The sequence below is a fragment of the Cervus elaphus genome, chromosome 5 (assembly GCF_910594005.1).
Source record: "Cervus elaphus chromosome 5, mCerEla1.1, whole genome shotgun sequence".
NCBI classification, from domain to species: domain Eukaryota; kingdom Metazoa; phylum Chordata; class Mammalia; order Artiodactyla; family Cervidae; genus Cervus; species Cervus elaphus.
The window spans coordinates 9,463,223-9,483,238 of NC_057819.1; the positions used below are offsets into that span (position 1 = coordinate 9,463,223).

The following is a 20,016-nucleotide window of genomic DNA, read 5'->3' on the forward strand; positions in this document are numbered from 1 at the left end:
CAGACACAACTGAGTCACTAACACACACCCACATCATAATATATACTAGGCAGCAGTCCACACACAGACAGTAATTGTGGCAGGATGGACGGGTCTGAGTCCCAGGGCCCAAAGAACAGGATTGGAAGCCATTCACCCATGTATTTACTCAACAAATGTTTCCTGAGCATCTATTGTGTGCCAGGTCTTGGGGACACAGATGTGGGCAAAACAAAGAACTCCTGCCCCCCTGGGGCTGACCTGGTGAGAAAACAGAGCAAACAGCCAGACAGAGCAAGAAGCTGAGGCATGTCTGGGGAAGAAAGCTGGTTAGACAGGAAGGGCTTGGGAGCGGTGAGTTCACGGGTGCAGGGCGAGGAGATACAGGAGATACAGGGCTGAGCCAGGGTCCCCCAGGTCTTCCTCTCTGCCCAGGTCAGACCCCAAGGTCTCCAGAAACATGGCTGAAGGTCACGCATTCGGCTCTGATGGCCCTGGGGACTCGGTCAGGGCAGCAAAACCCATGCTCCCTGGCCCGACTGAGGAGGGGGGAGCTGGTGGGTCAGGGACAGAACGCGCATGCTGAGGGCAGACCCATCGGGGTTGGCACCCAGACCCGACTGCTCAGTAACCAGGTGAGCCTGAGCGAGTCACTTGGCCTCTCTGAGCCTCGCAGGCCTCACCTGCCCCCGAGGGACTTAACTGGGTCATTGTGAGGATCATAGGAATTGAGTCAAGCACCTGGCACAGAGTAAGCCCTCAACAGCAAACCGCAAGACCGTGCGAACGGCAGGTGCCTTCTCCCTGACAATCCTGGGTTCAGCAGGGGTGGGCTGGAGGTCTCTGGCTCCATACCCCACATCCTTCTTCTGGTAGAAGAAGGGGCCCACCCTCGCCGTTACCCCGGGGCTTTGCCTGATCTCATGGAAACCCTGGCACGTCCTTGTCAAATCCCGTCCTCCTGATTACGTGAGCGAGGAAAGCTGCTTAGATCTGGGGGCAAGTTCAGGCGTGCAGGGGCCGCTCCACCCCAGGGGGAGGAATTCCAGGGAGCTGGGACCGATGCACACCAACAGGCAGCTGCTGAGCGCCAACTGTGTGTGGGGCGCCAGGGAAGCAGACGAGAGTGGGCACTCGGGGAACTCGGTCTAGGAAGGGACCAGATGGCTGACCCGCTCCGGGCCTTTGCCTGGGCTGGTCTTCCTCCACTGGCCCCCTTTCTCTGGGTGTCATCTTAACCAGCGCTTCCTCTGAGAAGCCTTCCTTCCCACCCCACCCCATTCTAAACCAGCTCCTTGTGTTCACTCTTAGAGCAAGCTGGACCTCCCTTTGCAGCATTTCTCATGATTAGACTTTGACCTTTATTTATATCATCCTTTCATTCATTTTCTCTCTTGTCCTCTAGAGTGTGAGCTCCATGAAGGAGGGACTATTCTGTGCTGGCTGTCTCCCCAGCATTCAGCGTCATGCCAAGGCATCAGTAAATATCTGCCTGCTTAAATAGTCAGGCAAGGTCTGCTGAAGTTCTGGAAGGAGACAGGCAGGAGGAAGCAGCGCTGATTGATCCTGACGGCCCCAGAAGAGGCTGTGAGGAGGAGGGCTTGACACACGGGACAGATAAAAGAGCAGAGGAGACAGCAAGGCCGGGTGTGGGGGCTGGGAAACAGCAGGGGGCACTAAGGAAAGGGCGGCCTGAGGCATCCGGAGAAGACCGGAATGAAGAGAGAAAAGATGGGTGAGTGGGTGGGCGGACCGGGAGGTGGGGGGAGGCAGGCAGATCAGGTGGAGGTTCTCGGCTCCCAGACAGACTCCTCCCTCCATCCTGGGGCTCTCTGCCTGATCTGGGGGGTCCCCCAGTTCCTACAGTAACCTGGACTAGCCTATCATTCTAGATCAGTCCTGAGGGATGGTTCTCTTATTCACAGCTTAAATGGGTGGGGAAGGGACTAGGAGGATGGATCCCAAGGCTTGCTGGTGCTGAGAGGGAAAACGCCAGCTCTATCCAACCCTTCACCTGCCAGGTAAGGAAACGGAGGCTCAGAGAGGTAGTCACTCTTACAGGGTTGCCCAGCTCCTTAGATGTGGAAGCAGGTCTAGGACTCACACGGCCCCAGGACCTGCGCCTTCAGCGGATACTTTATTATTTTTTTATTTGGGCCACACTGCGGGGCGTGTGGGATCTTAGTTTGCTGACCAGGGATCAAACCCACGCCCTCCACACTGCAAGCATGGAGTCCTGACCACTGGACCGCCAGGGAAGACCCCTCAGTGAATACTTTACCAGGACCAGGGGACTTGAGAAGAAAAGGATGGATGATGGGGGTGGAGGGACAGTGGTTCAGGGCGGGTGGTGGGGACCACGGGCCCCAGAGGCAAACTGCCCACTCACCAGCTGTGTGACCCTGGGCAAGTCACCCGGCCTCCCTGTGCCTCTGTCTTCTCACCTGTAAATGGTGATGACCACAGCACCTGCCCTGGGATGGCTGAGAGGGTCAAATAAGACACTGTGTAAAGCACTGAGTCTAGCACCAGGCGGCAGTGCTGTGCTTAGTCGCTCAGTCGTGTCCGACTCTCTGCGACCCCATGGACTGCAGCCCGCCAGGCTCCTCTGTCCATGGGGATTCTCCAGGCAAGAGTACCGGAGTGGGTTGCCATGTCCTTCTCCAGGGGATCTTCCCAAGCCAGGGATCAAACCCGGGTCTCCCACATTGCAGGCAGATTCTTGAACCATCTGAGCCACCAGCGAAGCCCAAGAATACTGGAGTGGGTAGCCTATCCCTTCTCCAGGGGATCTTCCTGACCCAGGACAGGTGGATTCTTTACCAGCTGAGCAACCAGGGAAGGCAAGGAGTACACGTCCAGTAGAGGAGGGCTGTTGTCGGCATCATCAGTGTCACTGTAGTATCTTTATTAGAAGATGGATGGACAGACAGACTGAGAATCAAAGAAGCTATGACAGCCAGGGAGGGCTGAGTGGCTGGGCCCAGAGCCTGGGATTCTGGCAGCCGCCTCAGAGCAGCCGCCACTGGGACCTTGGCCCCTTGGCCAGGTTGCCGGAGGCTCCCCTGGCCTGGTGGGCAGCAGCAGCAGGGGGCATCACACCACGCCAGGCACCTTCCCCAGCCAGCCCGTATTTACCCAGCAGGTCTTGGCCCTGCCCGCTTCCTGTCTGCTGCACAGTGGTTGCTTGTCCAGGGCGGACAGAGGCCCAGTGTCCCATCAAGTCCCCCCCACCCAGGAGGGGCAGGGCTGGGGTGACTCACCGGGCCCCGCAGAGGGCAAGGCTGATGTGACCACGACCTCACTCAGTCATTCTGCAAGTCCTTGGCCGGAGAGATTCCGACAGGACACACAAGGATCCTTCCAAGCTCTCGGGGCCGCCCACTCGCTTCCAAGGTCCCCCACCCCAGGGTGGGAAGCACCGGGAGGCAGTGTGGCTGAATGGGTTTACAGCACACTCTAAGCAAGACAAAAGGTGACGTATGATAGGATCCCACGTACATGAAATGTCCAGAACAGGCACGTCCATAGAAACGAAGCGGAGGGGTGGCTGCCAGGAGCCGGGAGAAGTAGGGGGTGGGGGAGGGACAGTGACTGCTAATGGGGATGGGGTTCATTTTGGGGGTGATGAAAATGTACTGGGCTTAGACAGTGGTGATGTCTCTATAACCCTGAACATTCTACAAAAGAACCAAATTGCACACACTGAAAGGGTAAGTTGCATGTGAATTACATCTCAAAAATTTGCAGCTTGATGACCGCGGGAAAGTCACCTCCCCTCCCCAGCCTCGGTTTCCTTGTTGCGACAAGGGGATGTCGTGAGCTTCGATGCTCACAGAGGGGGCAGCACAAGGACTGGTGCACAGTGGGGGCTCGAGGACATGAAGGTCCTGTCCCAGGAGGTTCCGGCTCCTTCTCCCGAGGCCTTGCCCCCTCCCATCCCTCTAACTCAGCCCTGCTCAGAGCGTGATGCTACCCAGCTCCGGACAAGGAATATGGAAGCCCCTTCTCTCTAGCCCAGCCCCTCTACTGGGGGACACTCACAGCCACAGAGACTACACCCCCCCACCCCCAGCCCAGGGAGGATTCTATAGCCTTAGAAACCATCCTACCCGTGTTCTCCTCCCCACCTGCCACTTCCTGACAGGGCGGCCGGGAGCAAGTCACTTCTCTCTGGGCCTCAGTTTCCTCATCTGTAAAACGGGGGAAATAATTACTGCCACCTGGAAAGGATAAACTCACATATTTGCTTTATCGTTACTGGTTGGACTCTACATTCATGCTTTGAATGAAAAAATAAAATGATAGCTCTCACACCAAAAGGCTGTCATGAGGACTGAATGATCATGGAAGATAATGGATTGAATTGATGACTGACGAGTTTCAGACAGTGCCTGGTGCATGGTAAGTGTTAACAATGGCAGCTGCCTTTTTATTGTTAATGTTCCTTCAATTAACAGCTAGGGAGACAGAGCCCAGAGAGGGCAGGGTGGAGGCTGCACTGGGACCCAGACATCCCAGGTCCAAGGCCAAAACTCGTGATTCTGCTCGGAGACCTTGCCTTCTGAAAGGCTTTTCTCCCCTCCTCATCTCCATCTCTCCTGCATCACTGCCCCTTTTCCCAGCTGGGAGACTGAGGCCCCGAGGAGGCAGGACACCCACCCATGCAGACCAACACCCACCCCTCCAACTCACACCCATGGGCAAAAGTCAGAGAAGAGAGCAGACACCCGTGGAATGGATGGGCCAGGCAGGAGCCAGGGAAGGGTGCCCCAGGCAGCAGAAAACCAGTTCAAGATCCTCTCTCTGCCCAGGCCCGCCCCACCTGCAGCCTACGCCAACAGGAGGCTGGGTCTCTAGCTAACTGCTTGAATGCCCACGTTAGCAGTGCCCACACCCCACTGGTACTTGTCACATACACCTTCTGTTTTAATCCAAGAAATAACTCTAGAAGTTGTCATCATTTCCATTCTCAAAGGAATAAACTACGACTGGGGAGAATGGAGGGGAGGGGTTGACATTTATCCAACACCCATCGTGTGCTGAGCCTGCTCGCACTGACCTCTCACCCCCATTTCACAGACGAGCAAACTGAGGCTCAGAGAGACCAGGAGACCCAGCTGAGGTCACAGCTCAACAGGAAGGGAATGTGGCTGGGATTCCAACCACCTGCTTTTAAGCCCATTTGAGTTCATGCCTTTAGTGTACGACACCCTCTCCTTGGGGTCCCCTTTCTAAACGCCACACCCCCTGGAAGTCACCGGGTGGGCCAGAACAGACTTGTAGTTTTGATTGTGCCTTTGCCGCTTAGTAGCTGTGTGACCCCAGGCAGATTATATCACCTCTCTGAGCCTCAGTTTCCTTATTTCTAATTTTTTTTTTTTTTTTTTTTGCTGCACGGCACAGCATGTGGGAATCTTAGTTCCCAGACCAGGGATCGAACCCATGACCCCCCTGCATTGGAAGGGCAGAGTCTTAGCCACTGTACCAGCAGAGACGTCCCCTTACTTCTAAGAGGGAGCTAATCACAGCACCCACCGCTGGGTTGCCTGGGGCTGTGGGTGTTAAGAGGGAGGCTCATAAAACGCTGTCCCAGATGATGGAAACTTGGATGCCAGCTCCAGGAGGGTGGGGGCCTCTTCTGTTCCAGTCACCCCTGAGTTCCCAGGGCCTAGAACAGGGCCTGGCACATCGCAGCTGCCCAAGACATACTTGCCAAATGAATGACCGAATGACTGAATGAATGAACTCAGAGATATAAATGAAAGGAATCGCATATAAGTCCTTCTCTACAGGACAGACAGACCTTCACAGTTGCACCTCTGCCCAACTAACCAGCTGGACAAGCCCTCCTTCCCATCCTTGAACAGATAACTGAGCACCTACTGCGTGCTGGGCTCTCTGACCTATGACGTTCAACAACCTCCTGTGATGGCGACAGCTACCATGTGTCCATTTTGCAGATGAGGAGACTGAGGCTCAGACAGGCCAGGACCCTTGCCTGAGCCCCTGTCTGAATCTGAGCAGGCGGGTTTTCCTGATGCCCCCACCTGGCTGCCCCGTCTGTTGAGTCACTCAGCCCTTCCTTGCTTCATCCGTCCGCTCTGTCCACAGGTATTCCTGAGTCCCTCCTCTCTGCCAGGGGGCACAGGAATAGGAGTGAACCGGGCCAGCTGGTCCCCGTCCAAGATCTGTGGGCCCCTTGGCCGCCGGGGTCTCCTCTGAACCTGGGGGGGCCCATCAGGGACACGTGTTGGAAGTGCCTGCTCCATACACACCCTTGACGATCTGTCCCAGAAGGTGGTCAGCCTTCCTGGTCAGTGGGGTGGAAGCCAGGCCACTCCACCCTCGGGGAAAAGCTGGTGTCCGGTGAGACTGAGGAGCTCTTTGTGCCGCGGGTGGGCAGGGCGGGGGCAAGAGGGATGGCCGTTACTCACCACCCAAAGAAAAATAAGCGTACTCCCATTTGGTCAATGGCCCTCCTGTCTGCCCCCCACGCCACCACCTCCTTCCTGAGCCTTTCCTGCCCTCTGATCTCATCTGGAGCAGACCTGTGGGGGCCTCCGATGCCCCTGGTGTGCCGTCTGGGACTGTCACTGAGGAGGAAACAGGCTCAGAGAGATGGCGTGACCGGCCTGAGGTCACACAGCCAGAAGGGCAGAAGGGGGAAGCTGATGACCAGGACAGGGCTCAGAGGCGGGAAGGCAACGGGAGTCACAGTGAAAGCGAGGGCCTGGCCTCCTTCCTCATTCCTGCTCGGCCAGGGTGACAGCTCAAGGGGACTCCAGGGCACCTGAGGCAGGGGGAGCCCAGGCCAGGGCAGGAGTGGGCAGCCAGGAGGATCCAAATCCCCCTCAACTGGTCTGCTGTGACCTCCTGCAAACCCCGAGGGTGGCAGCCCCAGGAACAGAGAGGTTAAGCCACTTCCTGAAGTCACACAGCAGCGAGTGGCCGAGCTGGGATGTGAACGGAAGTGGGTCAGACTCCAAGAACGGACAGTCCCAGTGGCTTTCTGGGAAGGAAGCTGCGCCAGCCACAGGGCTTTTCAGGGACCCTAGGGGTCACTGGGACCTGGCTTTCAGGTCCAGCTCTTCCATAAGCCGGCGGGGCATCCCTTGGCAAATTGCTCTTCTCTCTGAGCCTCGGTTTCCTCTGCTGTAAAATGGGACTAGCGTTCCTGCCCTGCCCAACTCCAGTGGGGGTGATGCTGCGACCCCATCGAGGCATAGACCATCAGGCAGTAGACACTGGTTACCTGCTCAGCAGTCTGTGCTGCTCTGGAGACTGTCCACAACCACCCCCAGTCGGCACCCCATTTCACAGGTGAGGACACCAAGGCCCCAGGAGTGAGGGAACTTCCTGAGACTTGGGGTGTGAACCAGGTAGCCAGGCTCCAGCCCTGTGGGTAAGCACTAAATCAGGAAAGTAGGAAACTTTGACGGCTCCTGGCGCTCAGTCAAGGCCTGTAAGTATTTCCAAGCTGCAAAGGCAGCGTCTCTTGTCCAAGAGCAAGTCCAGCTCTGCCCCTGCTTCCTTCCTCCTGCCTTCCTGGCATAGAGGGGCTCTCGGAGGGATGAGCTGGGGGAAAATGCGCCCTGGATCAGGCTGGGGGACAGGATGAGGAAGCAGACAGTGCTTGGAACCCCCTCCGTGTGCCTTGGACTGTCCTTGCAGAGACGGAGGGGACTGACAACCCCATCTGACCGACGAGGAAACTGAGATCAGAGAGATGCGACGACATGCCTGAGCTCCCCTGGGGAGAAGGCAGCAGGCATAGGAGTTAAGTCCGGGCCTGTCTAAACAGTTCAGGTTCTTACCTCTAAACTGAAGACTATCTTCCCATGACCCCAGATCTAGACAAATGGAGACAGGCCACCTTGGAAGTTAAGGGACATGGATTTTGTATTTATCTCTTTTTTATTGATTTGGCTGCAGTACGTCTCAGTGGTGGCATGTGGGATCTAGTTCCCTGACCAGGAATCAGACTTAGTCAGATAAATGAATGGAGTTCAGATCTTAGTTCTGGCCCTTCCCAGCTGGGCCAGCAACTTCACCATCCTGACCTCAATTCCTCCCTCTCAAAAATGGGCACCATCCTAGCTTTGCATCCAAATGTACTGAGCCATGGGCTCAGTGTCTGGCACACAGTAAGTGCTCAATAAATGCTCGCTATCATCATAATGACTGCTAACGCAGCCTATGCTTGGCTGAAGCCAGGCAGAACCTTGCACCCAGAGTTCAGAGTGGCAGCTGCGGGTCCCAGGACCACAGGCATCTTGAGACGTCTGAATTAATCTTTAACAGGTGAATTCCGCCCCAACCTGGCGACACGGAGCATTCCAGAGGGCCTGCTGGCAGGAAATGTTCTCTTGGCTCCCCAGATCCTGCATGAGTCAGGAGGAGCTGGTCCTTGGGTTCCCCCGTGAACTAGGGAGGGGCCTGGAGTGTTCTTCCTAGAGTCAAATGGGGGAAACTGAGGCACACAGCAGGTCGAGGGCCTGGGAGGTGTAGAGCCGCCCGCTCTCCATGTGGCCCCCTCCCTCCCAGAGACACACGAAGGACCTCAAAGGACTCTGGCCCTCTCAAAACACTGTGTTCGGGCACTCAACCGTGCAACTGGGGTTGATTGCGCACCACGTGCCAGGCGCCCTGAGACCAAGTCTTGCAAAGTGCTTTCCCTCCCACATCTTCCAGCCACCTACCAGGGATGCCAGCCCCTACCTGGGGCCTCACACCTCTGGCTGGATGACGTCCCTGCCTGGGGACCGGCCTCCCCACCCAGCCCCGACTCCACGGGCCTTTCCAGACCACACATCCGGTGTGGTCCTCCCAGGCTGGACTTGCAGGGCTTCTGGGTCTGACCCAGCCCGCTGCCTGTCTGATCCCTTGTCCTTCCTGTTCGTGTCACACTCCAGACAAACGGGACAAAGTCTGAGCGCTGCTAGTTTCACCATCTGGTAACAAGTAGAAGTCAGGTCTTTACCTGAATACCCTTCCCCAGCGTCTGCGTTTACTCCTCCAGGTGAGCCTCCAAGGCCACCTTGATCAAGCCCTTCCGGGAACCCATTCGTCACAATCCCACCCACAGAGCACTCCCCTGGGACCCAGCCATCCGGGGCACACACGCTCCCTGGCTGGGTGCTCTTGGGGCTGGTTTGGGTGCTGCCTGTGGGCAATGCCAGGATCAGGTAGGCAGCTGCAGGGGAGGAGGCAGCCCTCCTTCCCATCCCACCGGCTCTCTTGGACCACCCAGTTCATGCCCCCACCCCAGGCTGGGGCTAGCCGGGGGTCCAATGCCTCAGCGCCCAGTTGAGGGCTGGCCCAGGGCAGCTTTGCAAGAGGGTTTTGATGGACAAAGGAGGAAATGGCTGAGGCCCAGCTCACACCTGCACAACTGATCAGGTGGGAGGGGAGTCCACAGCCCCGGCCTGGATAGAAGGCATCTGGTCTGGATTTCGCTTGGGGGATTCGAGGCGTCTTCACTAGTCTCTCACATGCTTCCTTCCTCAGGCGCCCATTCTCTAAACCTGGGGAAACTCCACTTGGAAATGATCCCACCCTGCTTCTATTAATACAAGTGTGAACCTGACCGGCCCAGGACTATCATTTGTCGTTTGTCTTAGGAGCCCCTCCCGGCTCCGGTTTACCAATAAAAGTGAGGAAAGGGGTCCCCGGCCTTTCTGGCTCCCACCACTGTTCAAACAGAATAATCTAGATAAATGTGGAAATGGCCAATTACCTTTTCCCACCCCCTCCATTGGGCTTCCCTGGTGGCTCAGCTGGTAAAGAATCTGCCTGTGATGTGGGAGACCTGGGTTCAATCCCTGGGTTGGGAAGATCCCCTGAAGAAGGGAATGGCTACCCACTCCACTATTCTGGCCTGGAGAAACCCAAGGACAGAGGAGACTGGAGAGCTACAGTCTATAGGGTCCCAAAGAGTCGGACACAATTGAGTGACTTTCACACTTCACATTTCACCCCCTCCGTTAAGAAGATGTTGGGGGCAACAACCACCAGTGCAAACATCATATCCCTAGGCTGGGGCTCCAGACCCAGTGTGGGGCCCCTCACAGGTCGGCTGTCCCTGCTCCAGCCCAGGGGCGCCCTCAGCCCACCCCCATTTTATAGATGAGCTGTCTGTCCCAAAGACAGCTAAAGAAGTAGCCCAAGGTCACACAGTAGTAGGTGGCAAAGTGAGGGTTCAGACCCACACAGGCCCCACTTTCAACCTCGTAGATGATCCAGGCTTGACCCTCGTACCTGACCTCTTAGGAAGAGGCCACCCCCTCACCCAGTGACCCCATCCTTGCCCCTATGATAAAGGGGCAAAGCTCAAGCCCTCCGGAGGGTCTCAGTGTCTGAGGTCATGCCCCACCCCCACCCCTCAGCAGAAGTCCTTGGTTCTAGACACTCCGTGGCCGTAAGTCCACCCCCTCCTCGGCAGCTTCCACGACAGCCCCTGGGCTCCAGGCAGGGAGGACGTTGGAGCTGGACAGCCCTGGCTTTAAATTCCACTTGGCTATATCCCTGACCTGGGCCTCAGTTTCCTCATCTGCAAAATGGGGAGAACGGATGGAGGAAACCGGCTGGTGCTGGGCCAGGCAGGGGAGTCCGTGGTTGGAAACCGCCAGGCATGTGGGAGGGTAGGCGGTCTCTCCCAGTTCTCAGAGACCTCCCAGGGTGTCCCGGCAGAGCTGGAGGGGAGATTAGAGATCTTCCTGCCTCCTGGGAGAAGAGCCCTCTCTCTGGGGCTCAGTAAGGAAGAAGTGATCTTTGGAAGCTGCAGACTCCCAACCCTCCAGGAGGTTGAAGGCAAACCCCCAGGCACCCAACTCCCTCTTCCAAGCCCACCAGAAAGGAGGTGGCCGCGAGGTGGGCTGCAGGGCCTGCTGTGTTCGGTTCCTGGGCTTGTATCTCCGGGGGAGCAGGTACCTCCTTCCGCCAGGCCTGCATTCCCCGGAGCCGGGAGCCCGGAGCCGAGGTTAGCGCCCACTTCGCAGGTGGGGAAAGGGAAGCCCAAAGAGGTGGTGCCCAGCCCAAGGGACCCCCACGGATCCCGCGCCCCAGGCTGGCACTCCGCAGCCTCCAAGACGTACCCGGGGGCGCGCGGGGCCCTTGGCTGTGCCGTCCCTCCCGGGGGTCCCCGCCCCGAAGGCCCAGACCCCACTCACCTCCGAGAGGGCTCGGCGGGCGCCGGCGGCCGGGAGCGCGGCGCTTCCTGAATCCCGGCAGCCCGCCCCGCGCCCGCCCGCAGCTGCCGCGTCCCTCCTCCCGGGGCTCAGGTTCCACCGCGCGCGCCGCCCCCGGGCTGCACCCCGCCCACGCCGCCCGCCCCGGAGGCGAGGCACCGAGCCTAGCCCGCGCCCGGGACCGGCGCCCCTGCGGGAAGGGCGGGCAGGGGGCGGAGGCGGGGCCTCGGTTTCCTCACCTGGAAAACGGGCGTCATCACCCCAGGTACAGGGCCAGGCGCTTCGTGGGGGGCGAGGGGGGGCTGGACTCCTGAGACCACAGACTTCTGAATTCGTCAGCCGGGGACTGCTTCCCCGTCTGTGAATGGGCTTGTCGCCGATTCCTCCACGCTTCCGCTCATACGTTCATTCAGCGGTCAGTTCAGAGACAGGTGTGCGCTCGGCCCCGGCCCTCGGGTAGCTCCAGACATCCTGCAGGGGAGGCCCCCGTGTTACAGACCGTACCGTCCAGGACTGAACCAACGCGAGCGCCTTTGAGCTTCACCTCTTCACCCGGCGCCCAGCACGGAGCCTGGCGCTGAGCAGGCCACCAGTCAGCGTTCTCTTACGGCGAGGGTGAGCCCCACCGTGCAGCCCCGCTTCTGCCCCAGGCACTTGAATACCCTCATGGACAGGCAGCTCACTTCTGCCAGGACTGGCTCGAATCCTCCAGCTAGATTCCCCGGGGCCCAAGCCCTGGCTCTGCGACTCACCAGCTGAGCAGCCGGTCCCTACTCTGTGCCTCAGTTTCCCCTCACCTCACAGTGAAGAGGCTGAGGGCACCAGGTCCCTGCAGAGACCGAAGAACAGCCTTAACCCTTTTAATTGTTATTCTTTTCTCTAAACTGAGCTGACTCCCACATTGGGAAGACAGTGGGATGGGTCCTTCCTCAAGAACTTGCAAGCAGAAATAGCTGCCAGGGTGCGCTGGTTCAGCAGCCAGAAAGTGGAATTTGAGACGTGTTGGAGAGAGAACCTTAATAGAAGTGTTGTGCTCAAACCACTGGTTGAGGACTTCCCTGGTGGTCCACTGGTTAAGACCCTGTGCTTTCACAGCAGGGGGCGCTGGTTCAGTCCCTGGTTGGGGATACGTGCTTCAGTCAGGTATGACTCTTTGAGATCCTATGGACCGTAGCCTGACCAGCTCCTCTGTCCATGGAATTCTCCAGACAAGAATACTGGAGTGGGTTGCCACTTACTCCTCCAAGGGATCTTCCCAACCCAGGATTGAACCCGAGTCTCTTGTGTCTCCTGCACTGGCAGGCGCGTTCTTCACCACTAGTGCCACGTGGGAAGCCCCTGGTCAGGGAACTAAAATCCTGCATGCCTCGCAGCCAAAACAAACAAAAAATAAAATAAAATGCAAACTGCCAGTCTGAAACAATGACCAAAAAAGAAACCTTAATAATGAACTCACTAAGCAAGAGGTGGGTGTGGGGGTGGAGGGTGTCAAGTAAACCTTCCTCCCCGCAGGCTGCGAGGCGGGGGTTGCTGCACCCGTTTTACGGATGGGAGAGTCTTGGAAGGAACCGTGGCCTCTCCAAAGCTCTCTCCAGGAGGACTTGTGAGAGGAATTTCTCCTCTGGGTTTCCAGGATCTTAAACAGAGCAGACAGGCAGTTATCTGGCAGTGAGGAATGTAAACAGAGACAGCCCTTATACCTCCCGAGGAGGAAAAGTCCTTCTACTGGGGGCCTTCCGGGCTGGGGGTGGGTCAGAGCGGGACACAGAGGAGTCCTGGGCATATCTAGTCTGGAGCGCATTTCTGGAGAAAGCCTCTTCTTAAAAGAAAGAAAAAGAGGGACTTCCCTAGTGGTCCGGTAGCTAAGCCTCTGCATTCCCAATGCAGGGGAGCCAGGTTCAATCCCTGGTCGGGGAACTAGATCCCACGTGCCACAACTGGGACCTGGCACAGTCAAATAAATAGACAAATTAAAAAAAAATAAGGACAGTTCAGTGGAAGGATGCTGGAGGATGCTGGGGGCTTCCCTGGTGGCTCAGATGGTAAAGAATCTGCCTGCAATGCAGGAGACCTGGGTTTGATGCCTGGGTCGGGAAGATCCCCTGGAGAAGGGCATGGCTACCCACTCCAGTGTTCTTGCCTGGAGAATTCCATGGACAGAGGAGCCTGGCGGGGTTAGGAGGGTGCTGGAGGGGACTGGAGGAGATAGGGTCAGGGATGATGTTTGCTCTTCTTCAGAGTGAGGGGGAAGAGGCAGGAGCCCTCAGCATCAGTATGGCTAACCCTACTCCCTCCTGACCCCCATTTCACAGACTGGCCCACTGAGGCCCTATTCAAGGAAGTGACTCATCTTGGGCCAGGGGGCTGGATCTTGGCCCCCTGTGCCCACTGTGAGTGCAAACTCTGCTTTGCCGCTGATGAGGTAGGGGCCGGGAGCAAGAGCCTCTCCCTCTCAGGGCCTTGGTCTTCTCATCTGAACAATGGGTATCAGTTCCCACGAGGCAAGGACCACGTCTGTCTTGTTTGCTGGACCAGCCCCTGGTACTTAGTAGGTGCTTTTAAGATACTGGTTGGTTGAGCTGGAGGGGGTGGGAGTTTAATGGGTACACACTTTCAGTTGTGCAAGATGACGAGAGTTCTGGAGATGGATGGTGGTGACGGTAGGGGCACCACTGACTGAAACTGCAAGGCACTGCAGTAACTACCCGCTGAGTTATCTTATGACAGGAGGTCCTGGTAAGGAACACGGAACTGACAAGCCACCACCAACCAGAACTCAGGAAAGGTCAAAAGGAGAGAGGAGACTCCAGTCCATCTGTCCTGCCGACCTCCCAGAATCCTTCCCACTGCAATCCATTCTACACTTGATCTTAGTCAAAAGGCCGAGAAGCGATGCAATCCACTCTAGCTAAGCTCTGCGTGCACCACCAGGAAAGACCCTGAGTCGGAATGATTGGCCAAAGACAACCTGGAAACTAACCCCATCACCATAAAACCCAAGACTGCAAGCCGTGGGGCAGAGCAGTCCTCCTGGGTTCTCTTACCCTGCGGCTCTCCGCCCGTGCGCCCCTCCCCAATAAAGTCTCTTGCTTTGTCAGCACGTATGTCTCAGAGAATTCATTTCTGAGAGCTAGACAAGAGCCCACCCTCAGGTCCTGGAAGGGGTCCCCCCTTCCTGCAACAGTGATATTGGTACAACAGTATGAATGTTCTTCACGCCACTGAACTGTACATACAAATGGCTTAAGACAGCAAATTCCATTACATGTGTTTTACCACAATAAAAGAAAAACTGGGGGGAAAGGACTGGCTAATTGAAAGCCTGAGGGCCTGCCTTGCAGGGAAATGGGGAGTAGGAAGAGAAAGTGGGGTGCTCAGGGCACCCAGCAAACACTCACTGGTTTGACTAAATATGAACAAGAGTCACTGCGAGGATGTGATGGCAGTGGTGGTCACTGTTTTTGTCGCTGGCAAAACTGTCCCGCCTCTTCTTTGAGAGGACGAGAGATTCTCAACAGAAAGCGCTTTTCCTCTTAGGGAAGGAAAAGATTTCAAAGCCATTAAAGCAGGGAGAGAGTCCTGTAGAGGCTGCAGGGTGGCCCAGCGCCTTGTCCCACCCGGGTCTCAGGGTCCCTGGGCAGGCGGGGGTGGGGGGGGGCTCGGCCACTTCCACTGAGGGTCTACACTTAGCAAGCGCCTGCTATATGCCAGAATCAGTGCCAGTGTTGGGGAGAGACTGTGAACTGGGTGGGTTGCATCTCAGGAACTTTATACAGACTGCACCTGCCCTGGATTATAAAAACAAGACATGTGTACCTCACTGTACAGTTAGCATAGCCCTGATTCTGCTGGTTCACCTCCTGACAGCTGGGAAGGAGGGATTCTTTTTTTAACTTTTTATTTTGCATTGGGGTATAGCTGATTGACAATGCTGTGATAGCTTCAGGTGGACAAGGAAGGGACTCATCCACACACATACATGTATCCATTCTCCCCCACACTCCCTCACATCCAGGCTGCCACATAACAGTGAGCAGAGTTCCCTGTGCTCTACCTTAGGTTCTTGTTGATTGTAAAATTGAGATTCTTATGTCATTTCCTATGAAAGGACACAGACAGCCTGTGTGCCCGGCAGACTATAGCTGGTAGCATTTGAACCCAAACCCGGCAGACTCTAGTACAGCAGAGTCAATGAGAGTACAGTCTCAAAAAAAGGAGACCATAACATGTTTTAGCAAAGAAGTAAGAAAGCTGGGACCCTCACACATGGCTGGTGGGAATACGAAATGGTGCAATCACTGTGGAAAAGTCTGGCAGTTCCTCAAAAAGTTAAATATAGAGTTACCATATGACCCAGCAATTCCACTCCGTGGGAGACAGCCAAAACAAATGAAAACAGATGAACACAAAAAAACTTGTATACAAATGTTCACACAACATCACTCATACTAGCCAAAACCTAAACAATCAAATGATGAACAGATAAATGAAATGTGGCGTATCTATACTGTTGAATATTATGCAACAATAAAAAGAATGACGTAATTCCCTGGTGATTAGTGGTTAGGACTCTGAGCTTCCACTGCAGGGAGTCTGGGTTCAATCCCTGGTCAGGGAATGAGCATCCTGCATGCCACAGAGCAGGCTTCCCAGGTGGCTCAGTGGGAGAAGAACCTGCCTGCAATGCAGAAGACGCAGGAGTTGCGGATTCGAGCCCTGGGTCAGGGAGATCTCCTGGAGGAGGGCTTGGCAACCCACTCCAGTATTCTTGCCTGGAAAATCCCTGGTAGGCTACAGTCCATAGGGTTGCAAAGAGTTGGACACAAAGTGATTGAGCACTCATGCACACATGCCATACAGCTAGGCAAAAAAAAAAGAAAAGAACAAAGTATTGATATATGCTACAATGTGAATGAACATTATGCTGAGTGAAAAAAGCTACCTTGAAAACATTATGCTGAGTTAAAAAAGTCAGACCTCAAAGGCCATATATCATATGATTCCCTCTACATGAAATGTCCAGGAGAAGCAAATCCACCGAGACAGAACTTAGACTAGTGTTTTCAAGGGGCTGGAGAGGCTTGGAGGGGTGATGGTTAAAGGGTATGGGTGTTTGTTTTTTTTTTAGGATGATGAGAATGTACTAAAATTGCTGTGGTAAGAAGTGCATCTATCTGTGAATATATAACAACCACTGAATAATACACATCAAATGAGTGCACTGCATGGTTTGCAAACTGTATTTCAACACAGTTGTTACAAGAGATTAAAAAAAAAAAAAGAACGTGATCTCTGAAGTCAAAAGGATCTGAGGACCTGGGTGGGGCTATGTGACCTCGGGCAGGCACCCCTGCTTATCTGAGCTTCACCCCTTCATCCATAACATGGGGACAGTAACAGCTCCTACCTCACAAGGTTGGGAAGGTTAAACGTGATGATGCTCGTGAGGGCCGGGCAATGCCAGGACAGAGCAACGCTCAGAAAATACTCCTGTGGGGGCACCGTGGGGTCCTCACCAAGACTAGTGTCCCCCTCAGAGCAATCCCACGTTTACCCAGCACTCCCCCTTATGCATCTTCCTTCCCAGTAATCTGGTAAGGTTGGCATCAGCGTCTCCATTTTACAGATGAGAACTACTGAGTCCAGCAGACAACAGGCCTCCCTGGCAGAGAGTGGCTCCCTCTGACACCCCCAGGCAGAAACATTTCTCCTCTCCCTCCCCACACCCTGTGTGGCTATGTCCCTGCCTCTCCCCCCTCCTCTCCCCCCTCCTCTCCCCTCCTCCTCTCCCCTCCTCCTCTCCCCTCCTCCTCTCCCCTCCTCCTCTCCCCCCTCCTCTCCCCTCCTCCTCTCCCGTCCTCCCCTCCCCTCCTCCCCCCACCCAGGCACCTCATAGCTCAGCTGGTGCTCTCACAGCTCGAGAGCTCAGTTTAGGCCAAGAGTTGGTGTGTAGGTTCCTGGGGGCTTGAAATGGTTCTCAGACTCAGGGGTGCAGCCAAAAACCATCACCTGCAGACCTGGGCCATCTCATCCCCTCCTCCCTACAACCCTCAGAGGGGTAGGTCTTTTTCAGCCCTTTTTGCAGATGGACAAACTGAGGCTCCACACAGTGAAAAGCCCTCTGCCAGAGGCAGCTGCTGGTGTTGCAGTCAGGATCTGAAACAGGACTGTCTGAATTCAAACGCCCACTCCCCAGCTCCTCTAGCAGCCACACTGCCCCCTGGACCTCAGTCCCCTCACCTCTGATGTGGGAAGCCCTGCTCGCATCCACCGAGGTGAGACTGCGGAGCACGGGGTTGTGGGATGAGCAATTCTGATTGGCCTTTTAGCTCTTTCTCTGAGTGCCAGGGACGGGCTCAAGTGATGAGAAACAATGGGGTCGGGGCGGGGGGGGGGGGGGGAAGGTGCATTTATGCAGCACCTGCTGTTTCATAAGGCTTGATCCTTACTGATCCCCCTCCACCTACGAGACAGGAAGGCACTCAGAGAGGTGAGGCACTCAGAGAGGTGTGTGACCTGTGGCCCAGGTCACACAGCCAGGAGGGTGCCGGGTCTGATGATCTTCCTCTGGGAGCCGGCCCCAGGGGGGAGCAGGCCCCCTATGAGATCACATCCCCCACATTCACCCAGAAGCCGGGACAGGATACCTAGAGACTGGGGACGATCAGCTGGCCTGTCTATCTAAGGCCTACAAAGAGCTGGCTTTGGCCCAAGGATCGGAGGCCTTGCCTTGCCAGGGACCGTCAATGGGGCTCTTTTGGAATTCCCCCTGGGGCAGAAACCTGAGGCCAGGTGGCGAGGAAGCCCTTCCCCTCAGACGCTCGTTGCCATGGACACAGCCACTCTCCTCTCTCGGCCACTGGCTGTGATTCCAGTCTGCTGGGCAGCAGGCCTGGTGGCCTGTGGGTGCGGTCGCCCAGCCACAGCTGGCCATGGGCATTTCAAAGTTAGCTTCATCTGGAGCTGCGGCCTAGAGGGGGCGGGGTGGGGGAACTTGGTGCCAATGGATCTGACTAATTCTGACCTTCCCAAATGGGGTCCTTGGGTGAGCCATGGGGGATCCTGGGAGGCCCCTGGAGTGGTGACTGAAATTGTGAAGGGGCCTGAACACTTTCCTGCGAGGCCCAGGACTTTCGCGGAGGTCTGGGACCCAGCCCCCCCGGCACATAGGTGATGAAGGCTCAACCTTCCCAACCAGGAAGAGGTGGAGGGTGGGACGAGGGAAGGATCCCAGCTGACAGCTTTTTAAGCTGAGAACTGGCCTTGTCACCCTCCACTCACAGAGGCTTATGATTTCCTTTGTTCTGAAACAAAAACCAAAGTCACATTGACCTCGGCATTCCTAGGTCTCCTCCCTCACTGTCCTCCGCCCTGGATTATCAGGCTCCAGACACTTTGGTCTCTCTCTCTATTCTAAGAACACAGTGCTCTCTCTTCTGCCTCAGGGCCTTTGCACCAGCTGCTGTTGTTCAGTGGCTAAGTCGTGTCAAACTCTTTTCGACCCCACGGACTGCAGCACGTCAGGCCTCCCTGTCTCTCACCATCTCCCAAGGTTTGCTCAAAAGTCATGTCCATTGAGTCGGTGATGCCATCCAACCATCTCACCCTCTGTCACCCCCTTCTCCTCCTGCCCTCAGTCTTTCCCAGCATCAGGGTCTTTTCCAGTGAAAAGACCAGCTGTAGCCAGCTTCTTTTCATGATCTGCTCTTTCTCCCCCTTCAGATCTCAGCTCAAATGTCACCTCCTCAGAAAGGCTTTCCCTGTCCCCTCCTCCCCATCTAAATCTCTTGCCTTGGACCATGAGCCCCTTGGAAGGTGCAGGCTTATCTAACTTGGGGCTCACATACAGTGAGCTCAGCAAACAGGAGCGGAATGACTCGCCTTTCAGACACCTCTTGGGGCCAGGTGAGAGCTGATTAAGTGTTCATCATCATAGTTGCCCTTTATCTAGCACCGTCTAGGGGCCGGGCGCTGTGCTAAGTACTCTGCACATGCGGTCCTATTAGATGTCACAAGGAGAAGCCCACGTGCCCACTTATGGATGGAAAGATTTCCCTGGAATTATGAATACAAACAGGGACTGCTGCAGTGACAATCCACTGTAGATCGACAGAGCTAGGAGGGCACTTGCAGCTGTCCAATCTCCTGACTTTATAGAGGGGGAAACTGAGGCCCAGAGGGGAGAAGGCACTCGTCCAGTTCATACAGCTGATTAGGGCAGAGTGAGGAATCACAGCCAGATTGCCTTTTTCTGGGGCGTTCCTGTTGATGTGCCGCTCTGTGCCCTGCCATTCTCTTTCAAACCAAGGAGCAAGTGAGCATGCTACGGTTTAACTGCATTAGGGGGCCGGCTGCCCCTCAGGAACCCCTGGAAGGCGACAACGTCATAATAAATTAGAATATCAATAAATGGATTTACTGAACATCTTTCTGTGGCAGGCACTTCACACACATCACCTTATATAATCCTGCAAGGTAGGGGTGCTCCTGTCCCATTTTACAGATGCAGAAACTGAGGCTCCGAGTGGTGAACTGGACTTCCCAGGATTACACGGGCTATGGTTATAGAACCTGAATTTGAACCCTAAATTGTGAGGTGATGGTGGCGATGGGACTACTAGCAGGAACAGCGGTAGCAGCAGCATTAATAGTAGTGATGGTCGTAGGAGCAGCAGAAGTAAAGCAACAGCGGTGACGGCGGTGGCAGCAGCAGCAGAGGCGGTGCTGTATTACTAGCAGGAGGGGCAGAAGCAGAAGCAGTAAGGCGGATCTTTGACCCAGTAGTAGCAGTAGCAGTCGCCCTCATCCTAGCAGAAGTATCAAGTCATACCTTTGACCCAGCGGCTGA

At 55.7% G+C, this 20,016-nt stretch overlaps 1 protein-coding gene across 2 annotated transcripts in view; it reads right to left on the bottom strand.

Moving 5' to 3' along the window:
- TRPV4 (transient receptor potential cation channel subfamily V member 4) overlaps nt 1–20,016 on the bottom strand; it is a 50,105-nt gene extending 30,089 nt beyond the window's left edge. The window contains exons 1-2 of one of the 2 annotated variants that reach the window (XM_043901572.1): nt 19,999–20,016; nt 11,408–11,639 (exon numbers count right to left, since the gene is read on the bottom strand). The gene's annotated coding sequence lies outside the window, so the exon portion shown is untranslated. Of the gene's footprint in view, nt 1–11,150; nt 11,285–11,407; nt 11,640–19,998 lie in introns of those variants that run through there. The other variant, XM_043901571.1, reaches the window with a different exon arrangement.